Source organism: Triticum aestivum, chromosome 3B, assembly GCF_018294505.1.
Source record: "Triticum aestivum cultivar Chinese Spring chromosome 3B, IWGSC CS RefSeq v2.1, whole genome shotgun sequence".
NCBI classification, from domain to species: domain Eukaryota; kingdom Viridiplantae; phylum Streptophyta; class Magnoliopsida; order Poales; family Poaceae; genus Triticum; species Triticum aestivum.
Genome location: NC_057801.1, coordinates 738,891,006 through 738,910,544, shown reverse-complemented (window position 1 = coordinate 738,910,544; position 19,539 = coordinate 738,891,006). Strand labels below are relative to the sequence as shown.

Sequence of the window (19,539 nt, the reverse complement as noted above, 5' to 3'; positions counted from 1 at the left end):
AAATCCTGATGTAGAAGCCTCACTACAAGAATTCCTTCGGGAAAATTGGGACATTTTTGCCTGGCACCCTTCAGACATGCCAGGAATCCCACGCAGGCTGGCAGAGCATAGCCTAAATATCCTAAAAGGATTCAAGCCAGTCAAACAAGCTCTTCGGCGATTTTCCGAACCCAAAAGACAGGCAATGGGAGAGGAGCTAGCCAAACTCTTAGAAGCCGGATTCATCAGAGATATAGAACATCCGGACCGGCTCTTGCCTTGTGTTCGCCTCCACTTCCGGACTACGCGATGGAGCATGGCTGGCGGAGGCTTGATTGGCAACCTCTCCGGAGACTGTCCGGCGAGCGCTCTTTCTCCTGGAAAAAGTTATGAGCATTAATATACCCCCTAGGGATCCTTCCCTTAAAAACAATGGTGCACCGTACCGTTGCGGCGACGTTTCAATTCGCGTCGCACTCCTCTTCCGCCTGCTGGGCCGAACTGACCCTTGCTGGTCAGCCGCCGCAGGTTCGGCTTCCCGCCCTAAAGGCACCTCCTGCGATGCACCATCAGTATAGGATGGTCAGAGTTGAGCACGGATCAAATGATGGTGTCAAGACCTTGGTCGTAGTCACCTGGGAGGCTGGAAACAAACCGGGGTAGTCAGCCGTAATGGAGACTAGGGCATTATCCATGCTAAGTTGGTGGAACACCCCGTCAATCAGCTCCACCTTTATGTCCGGATCCTCTTCGGAGGTCGGATCAAGGGATCGTTCCAGATCCTCGGGCTGTGGAGTTAGGCTTTGTATGCCCTCCACGTCCCGGCGCAGCTCCTGCGTCGAAATCACAAAGTAAGATACTTGACTTTGGAAGTATGGATTGGGTAGATAAACGTCCGCTTACCCAGCTCCAAGGGTTATTCATGGAGAATCCGTTCAATGGATTCGTGCGGAGAAAGTCCTCCTCCTCCCCCTTGTACAAGCCGGATTCATCAGAGATATAGAACATCCGGACTAGCTAGCCAACCTAGTAATGGTACCAAAAAAGGACAAATCCTGGCGCCTTTGCGTCGACTTCAAAGACCTTAACAAGGCCTGTCCAAAGGACCCTTTCCCTCTCCCTCGCATCGACCAAATCATCGATGCTACCGCAGGGCACGATTCATTGTGCTTCCTCGACGCATATTCCGGATACCATCAAATCAAGAGGGCGGAAAAAGACCAGGCCGCAATGGCATTCATTACTCCATATGGGCCATTCTGCTTCAACACAATGCCCTTCGGACTCAAAAACGCCGGCGCGACATATTAGCACATGATTCAGACATGTCTGGCTATCCAGATAGGCAATACGTAGACAATGTGGTCGTCAAGACCAAGTACGTCGAAACTCTAGTAGACGACTTGAGGGTGACATTTGACAACCTCCGAGCATATGACATTAAGCTCAACCAGGAAAAATGTGTCTTCGGAGTACCAGCCGGAAAGCTTTTGGGCTTCATTGTATCCGGTAGAGGAATTGAAGCAAACCCAGCCAAGATCCGAGCACTGTCACAATTGGATATCCCAAAAGACCTCAAGCAAATTAAAAAACTAACTGGGTGCGTAGCGGCTCTAAGCCGCTTCATCTCCCGTTTGGGAGAAAAGGCTCTGCCCCTCTATCTCCTCCTTCGGCGCACCAAACACTTCGAATGGACGGATGCTGCCACGGCCAGACTCGAAGAAATCAAGGCCATACTGGCAACAAATCCGGTCCTAGCCGTTCCCAACCTGGGCGAACCTATGTTATTATATATCGCAGCAACACATCAAGTTGTCAGCGCGGTACTCGTCATCGAACGAGAAATAGAAGGGCACAGATTCCCTCTTCAAAAACCAGTGTACTACGTATCCACTGTCTTAACTCCATGCAAGTCCCGGTACCCACATTATCAAAAGATAGCGTATGCGGTGTTCATGGCATCCCGGAAGCTGCGACACTACTTTCAAGAGTGTTCCATAGCGGTGGCCTCCGAAGTACCTCCCAACAATATTATAAACAATCATGACGCAACGGGCAGGATTGCAAAATGGGCCATTGAGCTCTTACCACTTGACATAACCTACAAACCACGGCGAGCTATAAAGTCGCAAGTCCTGGCTGACTTCGTCGCCGAATGGACCGAAGCCGAACTCCCTAAAGAGTACGGCGCGTACTCCAATTGGATCATGCATTTCGACGGATCCAAAATATTGGCTGGCTTGGGGGCTGCCGTCGTCTTGACGTCCCCAACTGAAGATACAGTCCAATACGTACTTCAAATAATGTACATGGACTCCAACAACGCAGCCGAATACGAGGCCCTTCTACACGGCCTCCGGATGGCAATCTCCATGGATATTCAACGCCTAGAGGTGCGTGGGGATTCAAACCTCGCAATATCCCAAGTAAATGGAGACTTTGACGCCAAAGATCCAAAAATGGCAGCTTACCGCAACGCCGTCCTAAAAATGTGGCTTGGTTCGAAGGACTCGAATTCCACCATGTAGCCTGGGATAATAACCAGGCAGCAGACGTGTTGGCACGCATCGGCACAAAACGCGACGCCGTCCCTCCAAACATCTTCCTGGAACGGCTCTTTAAGCCATCCGTATTATGGGAAGAGGAGTCCAGAAATAACAATCTGGAGCCAGCTGCCTCACCTAGCTCAGACCTCTCTGACACAATCGGCGGCTCAGACAATGAAATAACACCTTCAGCCCACAAAATAATGGCAGTCATTGCCCCGTGGACAGAACCATTCCTAGCCTACTTAATCAGGCAGGAACTTCCCAAAGACCAAAATGAGGCCCACTGCATAGTTCGGCGATCTAAAGCCTACAAGGTCCACGAGGAAGAACTTTATAAAAAAAGCACAACCGGAGTCCTTCAAAGGTGTATCTCCGATGAGGAAGGGAAAAATCTCCTTGCTGAAATTCACGCCGGACTCGGCGGGCACCATGCTGCAGCTCGGGCCCTTGTAGGCAAGGCCTTCCGTACAGGATTTTATTGGCTGACAGCCCGGGCAGATGCTCAGGACTTAGTCCAACGATGCGTCGGTTGCCAGCTCTTTGCTAATCAGAGCCACATGCCACCCACCGCCCTCAAAACTATACCCATCACCTGGCCGTTCACGGTCTGGGGGCTTGACATGGTTGGACCCCTTAAAGGGGGAACCCACAAGCACAAATACTTATTGGTCATGGTGGACAAATTCACCAAAGGGATTGAAGCCAAGCCGGTTAAAACGGCAGAATCCGGACCTGTGATAGATTTCATATCCGGGGTAGTACACCGTTTTGGCGTCCCCCACAGCATCATCACTGATAACGGCACGAATTTCATGGCCGACGAGGTTAAACTCTGGTGCAAAAACATGGGCATCAAGCTCGACTATGCTTCAGTCTATCACCCCCAAACTAACGGTCAAGTCGAGCGAGCAAATGGTCTCATCATGAGCGGCATCAAACCCAGACTAGTGCAGTCCCTCAAGGAATCTAACATGCACTAGGTAGAGGAGCTCGACTCCGTACTCTGGGGGTTGCGGACCACGCCAAACCGAACTACCGGATTCACACCATTTTTCATGGTGTATGGCGCAGAGGCAGTTCTGCCCTGCGATATAATTCATGACTCATCTCGCGTGCGCATGTACGAAGAAAGAGAAGCCGAGCTGGATCGGCAGGACAGTTTGGACGCCTTAGAGGAGGAGCGGGACGTGGAAAAAGCTCGTTCTGCATTTTATCAACAGCAGGCTCGAAGATATCAAAGCAGAGAAGTACGGGCCAAAGCTTACAATGTTGGCGAACTTGTTCTACGTATGCCGGACAAGAAAAAGGACAAACTTAAGCCCAAGTGGGAACGTCCCTTCATCATCGACCAAGTCCTGACCGGCAGAGCATACCGTCTACGTAACACATCTGACAACCGACTCGAGCCGAACCCATGGAACGCAGCCCGTCTCCGAAGATTCTATGCCTAACGCCGGACTCAGAGTTCGTCTCACTCCTCCGTCCACCTTTTTACATTTTCACTGTCTCTTGTCCCCCTCCTTCTTCCCACTTTTTTTTCAATACCTTTGATAGGCTGATTTGCGCATTGTTCGCACACACTTGATGTGCTCCTAGCACTCATTATACCTGGGGGCTTCTTTAACAAAAGCTTATTTATATGGACTTCATGCCCAACACATGTGTCATACTTCCACATGTACCTTTATTCACCATTATATGCATCGATATGACTTAAGTTTTGGCCAAGCTGGGTTGCCTGGCTCCTATGCTTACCCCTACATTCCCGATTGTTCGGCTAGGAGGTAAAGGGAGCACCTCTGCGATTGTTACTGCCGGGTCAGCCGGATGTGTACCTCAGACTAGGTGAAGCCGAAAGCTAGCGTTCTTAAGAGAATATTCGGTCGGTGACTTGAAAGATGATTTATTACTTACTTATTTATTTGCCCCCAGATGCTTTTTCTGTTATTTTCGCAGTCCGGACATGCACTTTAGGGCATGCCTCCCAGGGAAAGGAACCCTTAACGGAACTATTCTCCCTGGAAGATGTTTCTTACTAACCAGGTAATATAACATAGCTAGTTGGGCACTTGTCTGATAAAGCAATTATGACCCCGACGCCTTGTCTCCACGCATGCCCCGGTTCTTCTATAACCATAAGGGTATTCGGACACACTACGGACTGTTGGGTCCCGAGGTTGAAGTGAAAAGGTCCGCAAAGACAAACGATCTACAATCCGCCTAGAAGGCATTTTACATGTCATTTCAAATTACATCGTCAAACTGACTGATTGTACTCCTCTTCAATCCCATCTAACAGGCTGTCTAATTTACAGTCCTGTTGGGAATATTTCGCGGACAACTCTACTTGGTCGTACATCAAGCTCACAGGGATCTCCTTCCCATCAGGCCCAGCAGGTCCGACCTCGGCCATGTGGTTTGGGTCAGCCTTCGGGTACCGCGTCTTCACCATGGCCCAGGCCTCCCTGGCGCCTTGACGGTAGGCCGATATCTTCCATAGACGGAGGCGTCGCCGTTCTCCCTGAAGCTTCTCAGCAAGCCCTCCAAGGCCCTCGGGTAGGGAGACGGAAGGCCATAAGGCCTGAATGATGCCACTCATCGCCTGCCGAACACGTTCGAGCAGTTGCACCAGCTCGGGAAGTTGGTCACCCGTTGAACCAGGCATTTCCTCCGCAGGGCGACCTGTGAGCACACCTAAAGACACATTTCTGTCAATCGACTTCCTCGCCGAATTCTTCTTTTCAAAGGAATTTGCTCAAGCACTTACTATAAATGCCGCGACGAAGCCGCTGATTCTCCTTCACGGAGCCAGACAGCTGGGCCCGAACACCTTTCAGCTCTTCTCCTAGCTGGGTGTGGGCATCTTGGAGCTTGTTTCTCTCCTGCTGCACCTTCATAAGCACCCTCTCTCCGGCCTTTAGCTGACGCAGTAGTTGTTGCTTGTCCGGATCTAGTCCGGCGCCCTCTGCAATATTATTGTCAGATTTACGCACACGCCGCACTTTGTTAACTACTTATCTTTTTGAAGTACATATTACCAGCGGGGGTCTCTGTGGCTCCCCCTGTGGTGGCTAGTGCAGCTTCAAGTTGGGCCTTGCACTCTTGGAGTTCCTGGGACAGGTGGGTATACTTCTCCGTAAGATCCTGCATAATAAATGATCCTTAAATCAGTTATTTTAACTATTTTAAGTCTCGGGGGCTACTAGCATATATAACTATTAAAATTACTTACCCGTATGTCCTTCACATACTGCTCCGTGGCTCTGGTTAGACCATCTTGAGCAGCACGGAGGTGCGCATTTCCCGCATCAAAGGCATTCAACGCCTCTGGGGAGAAACACGCGTCATGAAGAACTGTCCGGCGACGCCTGTGATTCATGGCGCTCTCCACCTCAGACCGGGTGGCGGACAGCCTGTCGGCATCCTCCGTCGGAGGAGCATCCGGCTCTTGCCTTGTGTTCGCCTCCACTTCCGGACCACGCGATGGAGCATGGCTGGCGGAGGCTTGATTGGCAACCTCTCCGGACACTGTCCGGCGAGCGCTCTTTCTCCTGGAAAAAGTTATGAGCATTAATATACCCCCTAGGGATCCTTCTCTTAAAAACAACGGTGCGCCGTACCGTTGCGGCGATGTTTGGAATCGCATCGCACTCCTCTTCCGCCTGCTGGGCCGAACTGACCCTTGCTGGTCAGCCGCCGCAGGTTCGGCTTCCCGCCCTAAAGGCACCTCCTGTGATGCACCATCAGTATAGGATGGTCAGAGTTGAGCACGGATCAAATGATGGTGTCAAGACCTCGGTCGTAGTCACCTGGGAGGCTGGAAACAAACCGGGGTAGTCAGCCGTAATGGCGACTAGGGCATTATCCATGATAAGTTGGTGGAACACCCCGTCAATCAGCTCCACCTTTATGTCCGGATCCTCTTCGGAGGTCGGATCAAGCGATCATTCCAGATCCTCGGGCTGTGGAGTTAGGCTTTGTATGCCCTCCACGTCCCGGCGCAGCTCCTGCGTCGAAATCACAAAGTAAGATACTTGACTTTGGAAGTATGGATTGGGTAGATAAACGTCCGCTTACCCAGCTCCGAGGGTTATTCATGGAGAATCCGTTCAATGGATTCGTGCGGAGAAAGTCCTCCTCCTCCCCCTTGTACAAGCCGGACAGTATCTTTGCCAGATCGGCTGCCGAGCCCGGCCCTCTGCGGCCATGACGGGTGGTGTCGTCTTCCCCGTTGAAATCCCACATAGGGTGGCCCCTATATTGGAGTGGCTGCACCCCTCGCATAATGCACGTGGCCATGATTCCAATCATGGTCAATCTGGAGTGGGCCAGTAACCTAATCTGGCCCATCGGATAATGGACGCTCCCATCATCCTCCCGTTGAGGGCTCCGCGGGCGCCAACTCAGGCGTTTCTTCAAGGGAGCATTGCTGAACTCCGGGAGGCTGATCCGGACTGGATCCGGCAGAGGGGCATCCTCCATGTAGAACCATTCCGAAGGCCAGTCTTCGGATGCCTTCTTCGGGGTGCCGGATAGATATCCGGTCCCGGCGATGCGCCATATTTCGGCTCCGCCCACTTGATATATCGACCCCTCATAAGAATGGGGTACGAGGTAAAACAATCTCTTCCACAGCGCAAAATGGGGCTCAATGCCCAGGAACAGCTCGCAAAGAGCTACAAAGCCTGCGATGTGCAAAATGGAGGCAGGTGTGAGGTGGTGAAGCTGGAGTCCGTAGAACTCCAGGAGCCCCCGGAGAAACGGATGTATGGGAAATCTGAGTCCCCTTATTAGATAAGGGACAAAGCATACCCGCTCTCCTTTGGAAGGGTTGGGGACGCTCTCCGCCTGCTTTCCACCCTTGAAGGTGGCCAGTCCGGCTCGAACCGGAACCATGAAAGCTAGGGGAAGATATCCCTCGGTTTGGAGCGCCACTAGCTCGCTGTGTGGAACTGAGCATCTTCCCCAATCTCCTGGCTTAGGGCTGGGAGCGCGAGAGGAGGAGTCGCATCGACTATCCATGATAGAATGGATTTTTGTCAGAGGCGCTTCGATGAGAACTTGTGGATGGAGGATGGTGTGAGCTGGATCTAGATCCTCGCCTCTCTTATAGGCGGCTCGTTCGCACGGCTAGGGGGTAAAATATAAAAATACCCTAGCTTTTCGCATTCATACGACACGTGGAAGAAGGCCATTATTGGGCGTAGAAGCCATGGAGCACAACATTTATAAGGAAGCCAGACACTATTCGACAGGAACATGAAGTTTGAAGGAGAACCCGCGTTGCAACGCCGAAGACAATATACGCGCCGGACTCGTCATCATTGAAGCCTGGTTCAGGGGCTACTGAGGGAGTCCCGGACTAGGGGGTGTCCGGATAGCCGAACTATCATGGTCGGCCGGACTCCAAGATTATGAAGATACAAGATTGAAGACGTTGTCCCGTGTCCGGATGGGACTTTCCTTGGCGTGGAAGGCAAGCTTGGCGATACGGATATGTAAATCTCCTACCATTGTAACCGACTCTATGTAACCCTAGCCCTCTCCGGTGTCTATATAAACCGGATGGCTTTAGTCCATAGGACGAACAACAATCATACCATAGGCTAGCTTCTAGGGTTTAGCCTCCTTGATCTCGTGGTAGATCTACTCTTGTAACACACATCATCAATATTAATCAAGCAGGACGTAGGGTTTTACCTACATCAAGAGGGCCTGAACCTGGGTAAAACATCGTGTCCCTTGTCTCCTGTTACCATCTTGTGCCTTTGATCTCCATCTCCAAAGTACCATCATGATCTCCATCGTCACCGGCATGATACCATGATCTCCATCATCTTGATCTTTATCAACGTGTCATCACATGCTCGTCTCGCCAACTATTGCTTTTGCAATTATTGCTATCGCATAGCGATAAGGTAAAGCAATTATATGGTGCTTGCATCTTATGAAATAAAGAGACAATCACAAGGCTCCTACCAGTTGCCGATCCATCATGTCTTGACCATATCACATCACAACATGCCCTACAAAAACAAGTTAGACGTCCTCTACTTTGTTGTTGCAAGTTTTACATGGCTGCTACGGGCTTCTAACAAGAACCGTTCTTATCTACGCATCAAAATCACAACGATTTTCATCAAGTGTGCTATTTTAACCTTCAACAAGGACCGGGCGTAGCCACACTTGATTCAACTAAAGTTGGAGAAATAGACACTCACTAGGCACCTGCGTGCGAAGCACGTCGGTAGAACCAGTCTCGCGTAAGCGTACGCGTAATGTCGGTCTGAGCCGCTTCATCCAACAGTACTACCGAATTGAAGTACGACATGCCGGTAAGCAGTATGACTATTATCGCCCACAACTCTTTGTGTTCTACTCGTGCATATAACATCTATGCATAGACCTGGCTCGGATGCCACTGTTGGGGAACGCAGTAATTTCAAAAAAATTCCTACAATCACGCAAGATCTATCTAGGTGATGCATAGCAACGAGAGGGGAGAGTGTATCCACGTACCCTGGTAGACCGAAAGCGGAAGCGTTTAGTAACGCGGTTAATGTAGTCAAACTTCTTCGCGATCCAACCGATCCAAGTACCGAACGTACGGCACCTCCGCGTTCAGCACACGTTTAGCTCGATGACGTCCCTCGTACTCTTGATCCAGTTGAGGCCGAGGGAGAGTTATGTTAGCACAGCAGCGTGGCGACGGTGATGATGATGTTACCGGAGCAGGGCTTCGCCTAAGCACTACGGCGATATGATCGAGGTGTGTAATAGTGGAGGGGGGCACCGCACACGGCTAAAAGATCAACTTGATCAACTTGTGTGTCTATCGGGTGCCCCCTGGCCACGTATATAAAGGAGGGGAGGGAAGAGGTGGCCGGCCCAAGGGGGGCGCACCAGGTGTGGGGAATCCTACTAGGACTCCCCAGTCCAAGTAGGATTCCCCTCCTCTTTCCTATTCCTAGTAGGAGAAGGAGGGAAGCAGGAAAAGGGGAGAAGGAAGGAGGGGGAGCCGCCCCCTCCTAGTCCAATTCGGACCAGCCAATCCCCTTGAGCCCTTCTCTCCTTTCCCGTATGGCCCATTAAGGCCCATTACTTCCCCCAACGAATTCTCGTAACTCTCGGGTACTCCGAGAAATACCTGAATCATTTGGAACCTTTCCGATATTTGAATATAGCCTTCCAATATATTGGTCTTTACATCTCGACCATTTCGAGACTCCTCGTCACGTCTGTGATCTCATCCAGGAACCTGAGAAAACTTCGGTCATCAAATCACATAATTCATAATATAAATCATCGTCGAACGTTAAGCGTGCGGACCCTACGGGTTCGAGAGCTATGTAGACATGACCGAGACACATCTCCGGTGAATAACCAATAGCGGAACCTGGATGCTCATATTGGTGCCTGCATATTCTACGAAGATCTTTATCGGTCAAACCGCATAACAACATACGTTGTTCCCTTTGTCATCGGTATGTTACTTGCCCGAGATTCGATCGTCAGTATCATCAGGCCTAGTTCAATCTCGTTACCGGCAAGTCTCTTTACTTGTTCTGTAATGCTTCATCCCGCAACTAACTCATTAGTCACATTGCTTGCAAGGCTTATAGTAATGAGCATTACCGAGAGGGCCCAGAGATACCTCTCCGAAACACAGAGTGACAAATCCTAATCTTGATCTATGCCAACCCAACAAACACCTTAAGAGACACCTGTAGAGCACATTTATAATCACCCATTTACGTTGTGACGTTTGGTAGCACACAAAGTGTTCCTCTAGTATTCGGGAGTTGCATAATCTCATAGTCTGAGGAACATGTATAAGTCATGAAAGAGCAGTAGCAATGAAAATGTAACGATCATAATGCCAAGCTAACGGATGGGTCTTGTCCACCACATCATTCTCCTAATGATGTGATCTCGTTTATAAAATGACAGCACATGTCTATGGTCAGGAAACATAACCATCTTTGATTAACGAGCTAGTTAAGTAGAGGCATACTAGGGACACTCTGTTTTGTCTATTTATTCACACATGTACTAAGTTTCCGGTTAATACAATTCTAGCATGAATAATAAACATTTATCATGATATAAGGAAATAAATAATAACTTTATTATTGCCTCTAGGGCATATTTCCTTCAAATATATGGAGTTGGAGTTGAGGTCGGTGGAGCTCCAGGGGGCCCACGAGGCAGGGGACGCCCCCACCCTCGTGGCTGGGGTGTGGGCTCCCTTCTGCTGATTCTTTCGCCAATATTTTTATTAATTCTAAAATGTGCCTCCGTGAAGTTTCATGTCATTCCAACAACGTTTATTTCTGCACTAAAATGACACCATGGCAATTCTGCTGAAAACAACGTCAGTCCGGGTTAGTTCCATTCAAATCATGCAAATTAGAGTCCAAAACAAGGGCAAAAGGGTTTGGGAAAGTAGAGACATTGGAGACGTATCACGCCCCAACGACAATGAGCAACAGAAGCTTTACATACATGGTTTTCTTTGTCACTCTCTGAAAGCCAGTCAAAGAGGATTGGTACAACGACTATACCACCACCACTATATGGACAACATGTTGTTCATTATTTCTACTAGTAAAAGTTACTAAATTCACCATCGGTGTATTATCTCAGCATTTATCTTCATAATTAATTTTGGAGTTAAGTAAAGTGTTACTATACTCTAGCCTTGTGCAAGAACATTATGTTAGAACAATGTTTGTTGCGAAAGGTTGTTCATAAAGTCGGAAGACAAGAGTTTTTCAATGTTATGAATAACATACGGGTCATACTTTCATTTTGATTGGGTTGTATGTTATGAGTCTTGATGATGGTATTAACATCCATAACACCGACGGTAAATGTCGTAAGGCTGATATGAATGCCACATGATTGTGGCACTACCATTAGGTCACATTAGCAACAGTCATAAGAAGGAACTCCATGGTGATGGATTTTGGAGTCATATTGATTTTGAATCATTTGACACTTGTGAACTTTTGTCTAAAATATATATGACTAATATGCCATTCATGGGCCATAAGGAATGGGCAAGTAACTTATTGCTAATCATGCATATAGATGTGTGTGGTCCGATGAGTGTAGTTGTGCAATGTGGATTCTTCTACTGGATTACTTTACTTACAGAGATGATTTAAGTGGATATATGGATATTTATTTAAAGAGAGATAAGTCTGAAATGCTTGAAAGTTCAAAGAATTTGAGAATGAAGTAGAAAATTATTATAACAAGAAAATTAACTTTCTGCGATTGTACTATAGAAAGGAATATTTGAGTTACAAGTTTAGCGAATATCTAATGAGTCATGAAATAGTTTCATAACTTACAAATCCCAGAACACCACTGTCGAGTGGAGTGTCCAAGAAACGTAATCAAACCTTTCATGACATGGTAAGATCATAGATGTTATAACTCATTTGCCATTATCAGTTCGTGTTTATGTTGTAGTGGCTGCTGCCGGTGTCAAAACCAGCCGATCTCAGGTAGGGTGTCCCGAACTGTGCGTCTAAGGCTAATGGTAACAGGAGGCGGGGGACACAATATTTACTCAGGTTCGGGCCCTTTTGATGGAGGTAAACCCTACTTCCTGCTTGATTGATCTTGATGATATGAGTATTACAAGAGTTGATCTACCACGAGATCGTAGAGGCTAAACCCTAGAAGCTAGCCTATGATTATGATTGTTCTTATCCTACGGACTAAACCCTCCAGTTTATATAGACACCGGAGGGGGCTAGGGTTACACAGAGTCGATTATAGAGAAAGGAATCTACATATCTGAATCGCCAAGCTTGCCTTCCACGCAAAGGAGAGTCTCACCCGGACACGGGACGAAGTCTTCTATCTTGTATCTTCATAGACCAACAGTCCGGCAAATGTATACAGTCCGGCTGTCCAAGGACCCCTTAATCCAGGACTCCCTAAGTAGCCCCTGAACCAAGCTTCAATGATGATGAGTCTGGTGCGCAGATTGTCTTCGACATTGCAAGGCGGGTTCCTTCTCCGAATACTACAAAGTAGATCTTGAACACAAGAATCGTGTCCGGCTCTGCAAAACAAATTCCATACACCACCATAGAGAGAGTATAATATCCCACAAGTCCAATCTGCTGACAACTCACAGCATGACATCACGCCGTGGCCCGGTCTTTATTCGAACCGTTTTTATCCTGCCCCTCCACATTTCGAGGTGCGATTTTATTGGCACGTCTTGTCAAAGCAGAGATCATGTCCCCTTATCACGGGATTCTCATAAATGCGGGTATGGGTAACCCAACCGTGTCATAAGTACGGCGCTTGGGGAATAAGCTAGTTTTTAGGGCGAGTGGGGAGGCACATGATTTTTACCACCTTTATAAAGGAACAAGGATTCCCCTCTTTCACCCACGCCTTTTCTTCTGCTTCCCCATTCTCGAGCTCCAGCGCCCAAGCTCTCATCCTTTCTGCCCCAAAAAGCCCTCCGATCATGTCCGGATCCGGAGCAAGAGGCAAGTGGATGGCCTTCTCCGTCCAGGAGAAGGATATCATTAAACTTAGGGAGGCCGGGTACCTGGCCAAGAAGATCGTGCACCATCTTCCAGCGGCGGGACAGATTGTCCCTACTCCAGAACCCCATGAGAGGGTTGTATTCCTCCCTTACTTCGTCCACGAGATGGGGTTTTCCCTCCACCCATTTGTTCGCGGGCTCATGTATTACTACGGGATTGATTTCCATGATCTATCCCCCAATTCCTTCCTCAACATCTCGACATTCATTGTCGTGTGTGAGGCCTTCCTCCGCATCCCTCCACACTTTGGACTGTGGCTAAAGATCTTCAACTTGAAGTCGAAGGTGGTAGGCGGCGAGCACGCCGAGTGCGGAGGCGCCATGGTGAGCAAGATGCCCAACGTCAAATGACCATCAGGTACATTCAATGAGTCCGTCAAAGGGTGGCAACAACAATGGTTCTATGTCACTGAGCCACGCGGCACCAAATGGGCCACAGCTCCCGAATTCCGATCCATAGCCCTATTGCGGCTTACGTCCTGGCCCGAGAAGGGCCTAGACTGGTCTTCGTCAGATGAGCTGATGGCGCTCCAAGCGCGCATCAAAAGCATGGGAGACAAGAATATCAAACTTGTTGACATGGTCTAGGTGATGTTAGTTTGCCGGATTCTCCCATGCCAATGTAGGACTTGCAATTTATGGGAGTTCTATCCGGCCAAGCACCAAACTCTACTGGAGTTCTTCGGCACGACGCACGAAGACATTTGGAAGGTGCTCTTCAAGCCCGGCAAGTCATGGCCAGACTCGGCCGAGGAGCGCTGGTACAAATTGTCCCGGCCCGCAAGTTCGGTACGTCCTTATGCATTTCCAAGGTGTTCCTTTATTTGTAAACTTTGAGGAAAACACCTAATATTTCCCTAATGATTCTCCCAGGCCTGGACGAAGAAGGCCGAGCGGATCTACTGTCCAGCACCGCTGCCTGAAGAACAAGCCGGCCCACTTCTGATGAAGATGCTGGTCCCGGCGCCTTGTAAGGCACCAATGAGAAGGCCGAGAAGGAGGCCAAGGAGACCAGGGGCGGTCTTCGTTGCAAGGGTGCTTCGGACATAGTGTCCGAAGACTTCGAAACCTATTCCTCCTCCGTAGAAGAAGAGGAAGAGGAAGAGGAAGAAAAGGAAAGCCAATACCCCCAGCGAGGGGGAGAAAGAAGAGGACGGCCTCCACACGTTTGGAGGCCGAATCGTCTAAGAAGGGGAAAGTCTCCCTTCCAAACGAATCCATGACAGCCGCCGATAGCAGCCCGGAGTGGGATCCCAGGGTCAAGCCCCTGGCTAAATCATGAGTACAAAGATACCCGGACATATTCATATATCCGGTCTCACTATTGCATAACATTAATGTATTGAGTCACGCATTTTGCAGTCTGGCCAGGTCTAACGTCGAGCAATCTTCATCGGAGGATTCACTGGGCTCGGACGTGATGGACAGCGGGACTCTCCCGACGGCCTCCTCTCCAAAACACGTGGACAACACCGAAGTGTCGTCCCAAAGGGGGCCAGGCCGGGGAGGAGCTCGGGAGACTGTCGAGGCGGCACCAGAGGGTCAAACCTCGGCAGCCGGTCACATGGGGGAGCAGACCCCCATGGATACTGACGGAAGGGGTCATCTTGAATTTGGCCCCCAGCAGGACACAGTTCCGGAGATCAATACGGCTCCGGATTCAGGCAAGCAACTTCCTTCAACAAAAGGGGGTGCGCATATTCCACCGGCAACCTCTGTCCAGCCAGAGGTGCCGGATACCTTATTGGCAGCGCTGAAGAGCGCTTCGATCATTGAAGAACACGATACCTTTATGGGTGCGGTGATTGAGAAGATTCAGTCTTCCAAAAGTGGGCTGACCGAGGCCTGCACCAGCCTTCTAACAGGTTTTGAGGTAAGTAGTGAAGTTAAAAGAGTGTCATAGTATAGATAGTAGCCCCTGATGCACTGTTTGGTGTTCGAAAAGAAAAGCCAGACAGAGGATCAAATATATTTCGCAGGAGTCTTACCATGCAATACCAATTTGAATAAGCAGGTGTCTTTATTGACCGCCACCTCTCATACTGCGGAAGTCTCCGGACTGAATGAGAGTCTAGAGCGGGCTGAAAAAGAGCTCGGACGAGTGAAGAAGCATTTAGAGGATAGCCAAGGTATGCGAAACCTTGTTTGTATTCAATATGAATGAATGATTGAGTGTGACTAAAAAATGTCATAATATGTATTAGGAGCGGCGACCGAAGTCGAGACTCTTAAGAAGGCGGTAGCTGAAGCCGAGAAGAAGGCAGCCAAGGAGCAGGCCACTCGTGAAAAACACGAGGCCAGGGTCATTGAAAATCAGCAAGAGCTCCAAGAGGCCGTGAAGAGGTGCGAGACCTTGGAACACACTACTAGGGAAAAGCCTAGCGGCAGCGCGGGTACCCGCGCTACCAATAAGGCGATACAGCTAATAGTTAGTAATAGCGTGGGTTGAACCCGCGCTACTACTAACAAAGTTAGTAGTAGCGTGTGCCACCCACGCTACTGCTATTTAGTACCCGCGCCACTACTAACAAAATAGTAACAGCGTGTCCATACTACCAACGCTACTAGTATCCTAAATACTAGTAGCGCGCATTCTTTTCCCACGCCACTACTAACTAATTTATAATTAAAAAATAAAATCGACCAATTCCATTTTATGCATACAGTTCCCAGTAAACACAACAATAGTGAGCATTGTTGGGCTCCTATTTCATGGTTAACCAGAAACCGAAGGAAATAAATCAGCCAAAAAACCTCATTATGCATTGCAACTCACAAATGACCACTTCAAAGAACATGCAAGTATCTATGTCATTAACAATTGCAAACATATGTTTCTTTTTACTAAGTTGTTGTATGTACTATCACACAGTTCCTCATTCTGTTCTCACTCAATAATAAGAAAAATGAAAAGAAAAGATAGAGATAATCTGCCGCAATTGCACTTCGGTGTCATGGATTCAATCTGCCGCTTCAACATCTCATTATCCGGCAGCACTCTATCGCTATCTTCTACCTATGAATAAAAACAGACCTTGTCAGAGAAGCAAATGTGAAACCTTATTACAACATGTATGCTAAGTCGCTAACCCATAGAGACAGCTAGAACAAATGTGGAAACTTTCCATGTTGCCGAGTAAGTATATTAACTAGACAAAGTTAGATGACAGTGAAGCTTAAAGCTGCAGTAAGAAATATTAGATATACACATTTTGAAAATCAACCTCAGAAGTGGATACTCTAGTAGACCTGCAAGAGCAGATATGGTAGTAACCAAAATCCTATAAAGATTCGAGGTTAAAGATTATAAATCCAATTTGTCATTAGCATAAAAATATTAGTTCCATCAAGAAGTTTGTCAAGAGATATTTTCTAGTGTTTCTAAGACAGTGACTGAAACATAATGAAATAAAACATGTTTCTGCATTTTAATTAGGGGGAGCTTTAGTTCTAAAATACAGGAACTGTGACTGAATGATCATATATACTATTAGAAAAACAAACCAAAATCCCCGCAGAACAAAACAGACCAGAAAAATTAACTTCCTACTTACAGTGGCAAGAAAATCTTATACGAATGTCTTATAATAAATAATGCTAACTATGAAGTCTTCTTCCATATAACAAAGGAGTGACAAAACCAAAAAACCTGTAATTCAAGTACGACATGCAGTTAGTTAATTATTTGCAACAGTTCTAACGTCTAGCTACAGATCTTCAAAGTAAATATTGTGAACTCTATTAGACATGATTATATCAATTAGACCAAATAGAAAATAATTCAATATGTTGTATATCCATTAAACGAAGTTCAATCTATCTTCTGATTATTAGTGTTTCACTTAGGTGATTAGTCCTTCTACGGCCGCCGGTTAATAGGTGAGCCATGACTTTTTACAGTAAAAAATGCAAAGGAAATAACAAGTTAGTATTTTTCCAAATCTAATTATACGACCACGTTGATCATACCTTACTAATTCTGGCCGGACACTAGTAACACAAGAAAAACTCCCATGCTTTATCGGTGCACATTCACCATTTGATAGTGTGATCATTTGAGATCACTAAATCATCTTCTATACGACGTAGGCCAGTAACATTTACATCAGCTTGAAACAGAGACACCAAAAAAGGAGGAAGTATCAGGCACACATTTACCTTGTTAGAAATCAATCTGAACATTTTCCTTATCAATGCCAAGTTCCTGCCCACCAAACTGGTTGCATGGGAAAGCAAAGATCTCAAAACATGTAGTCCCATAAAATTGTTAGCATAACATATCGTAACTCAAATTATCATCAGCCTATATGTACTTACATCTTTATAAATAAATCATTCTGTTTATGAGTGCAAGCATATTTGATTATTATTGTACTATTATTGCATCTATGCTTAATTGGGAGCATACAACTGTTTAAGTTCTTGCATACTATTCTTAATTGTGGGGTCATATTGTTCTGAACCTTTTATTATGTCCATCACATGCAGGTTTGAAGGTGCTATGAACGTGCTGTGATTTTGGACAGAAGGAAGGAAGGAAGAATACAGGGAACTTGGGAGTCACAACTCTTTAGGAACATCCATCTTGGCAGTGCTAGTACAAGAAAATGGCGCTACTGAACATGCGTGTAGTGAACAAAGGGATAGCAAATAGTTGAGTCTATTAAGCCCTCCACTGTAGTAAGGCAGCCGTCTCCATCCTCCTCTGAAACCACTTGACAAGGTCCAATGCTCTGTCACTGTAATCCCTCTTCTTCTGTAAATTGGTCTGCAAGAACTCCTATCACTGTAAAAAATTTGCGACAGCAAACATATACTACAAGGACATATCCACGACGCGCTTAACACTAGAGAGAGATGCTACAGCCAAACAAATCATGACCAAACACATATCATCCAGTCCAGGACTTGCTCACTACTATTTTGCTTGCAGATTCTGCCTTCAGGTTACAGTAACCAACTGAAAATAATACTACATAGAAATCACAAGTAGTCTTTAGCCTACGTGCAAATACAAATACTTGGTTCTCTCAACCGCATAAAAGTGCAAATACAAATCACAATACAAACTGTCCGCAGATAATGCACAATGCACGACACTCTTCTTTCCCGATCAAACTTTTGATTCATATGGGGTCCCTATAAGCAGCACATTGGCTCATTGCGACAAGAACAAAATTCAGAAGTGTGGTAGGGGTATCAGTGATTTAGGAGGAAATTATTGGCGCTTAATTGAGGAAACTGAGCGTGCACGTGGTGTTTCTTGGACTTACTAATTTTCTATCTTGAGTTGGACTTCAAGATGTTTTTATTTTCTTTGAGAAACAGATTGAGACGTTGATTGTCAGCATTGTGCGTGTTAATTCAAAATGATCCGGTCTCCGGATATTCATTCTGTCACTTTTCAAACATTTTATGGTGTCAGGTTGGTTACATGCTGGAAGGAAGCATCGAACTTGTTGTTTATTAATATATATATGTGCAAAAACGGGTAGCAATTAGCCTAATCAGTGTCTGTTGGGACGTCAATCCCTGCATAAAAGTGCAGTAGTTTTCTTCAGTGGAATCCTTGTGACATTCCAGTCTTGGTCTCCAATGTGACCAACCAACCAGAGATCTAAATAGTGCAGCATCTACATACAGAACATAAATAAACTTGATCGATTGCCTTGGGCAAGATAGAGATCTGTGAAGAGGGAGGAAGGAGAGGAGAGGAGAGGAGGGCATACCTCGGCTAGGAGTTGCTGCTGTGGGAGGCGCAGGTGGAGCCGTCGTGTACCTCGCCGGCTCCAACATCCATGCGTGGCGTCGGCCCACAGCAGGGAGGCGTCGGCGGTCTCTTGTGACCTGCATTGCGTGAGGAATCCGGCCAAATTGAATCAGAAAATGGCAATTCAAATTGAATCGAACAACATCCGGGATCTGGCCAAAATCGTGACCAACACACACACACACACGCATGAAGGGAAGGTAGGGGGGAGACCTCCATGGCGTCGGTCGGAGCACCATCTCCATCTCTCTCCCTCACACGGACATACTTAGGAAGACATACGATCGAGGGCGGAGAGACCTCTGGCGTTTGTATGACACGCTCAGGGCGGCGGGCGGGCACGTGCGCGGCGGAGGGGGGCAGGGGCAGGTAGCGGCACGAGACAGGGAGCGGCGGGCGCGCGGCCGCCGGCATGGCGCACGCGGCGGGGGGCATGGGGGCGGACGGACGGAGGAGAGGAGGTGGAAGGGAGGCCGGCGGCGACTGGGTTGGGAGAGGAGAGGAGGTTGGGGATCTGGATCGGGCTCCGTGCTTTTTTTGAGACAGACGGGAGTGGGTGGACAGGGACGTTTGGTGGGGTGGGGGTGGGGATCGAGCCGGGGTGGACACGCTTAGTAGTAGCGTGGGGTCTCACCGGCGCTACTACTACTTACTTAGTAGAA

General features: G+C 47.7%; 1 long non-coding RNA gene across 1 annotated transcript; it reads right to left on the bottom strand.

Annotated features, from left to right (window-relative positions):
* Positions 1–17,080: 17,080 nt before the first annotated feature.
* Positions 17,081–19,135, bottom strand: LOC123066255 (uncharacterized). Its single transcript, XR_006431286.1, has 3 exons — positions 19,091–19,135; positions 18,837–18,954; positions 17,081–17,216 (listed from the first exon to the last, which is right to left on the bottom strand). It is a non-coding gene; the product is annotated as an uncharacterized lncRNA (long non-coding RNA).
* Positions 19,136–19,539: the final 404 nt, after the last annotated feature.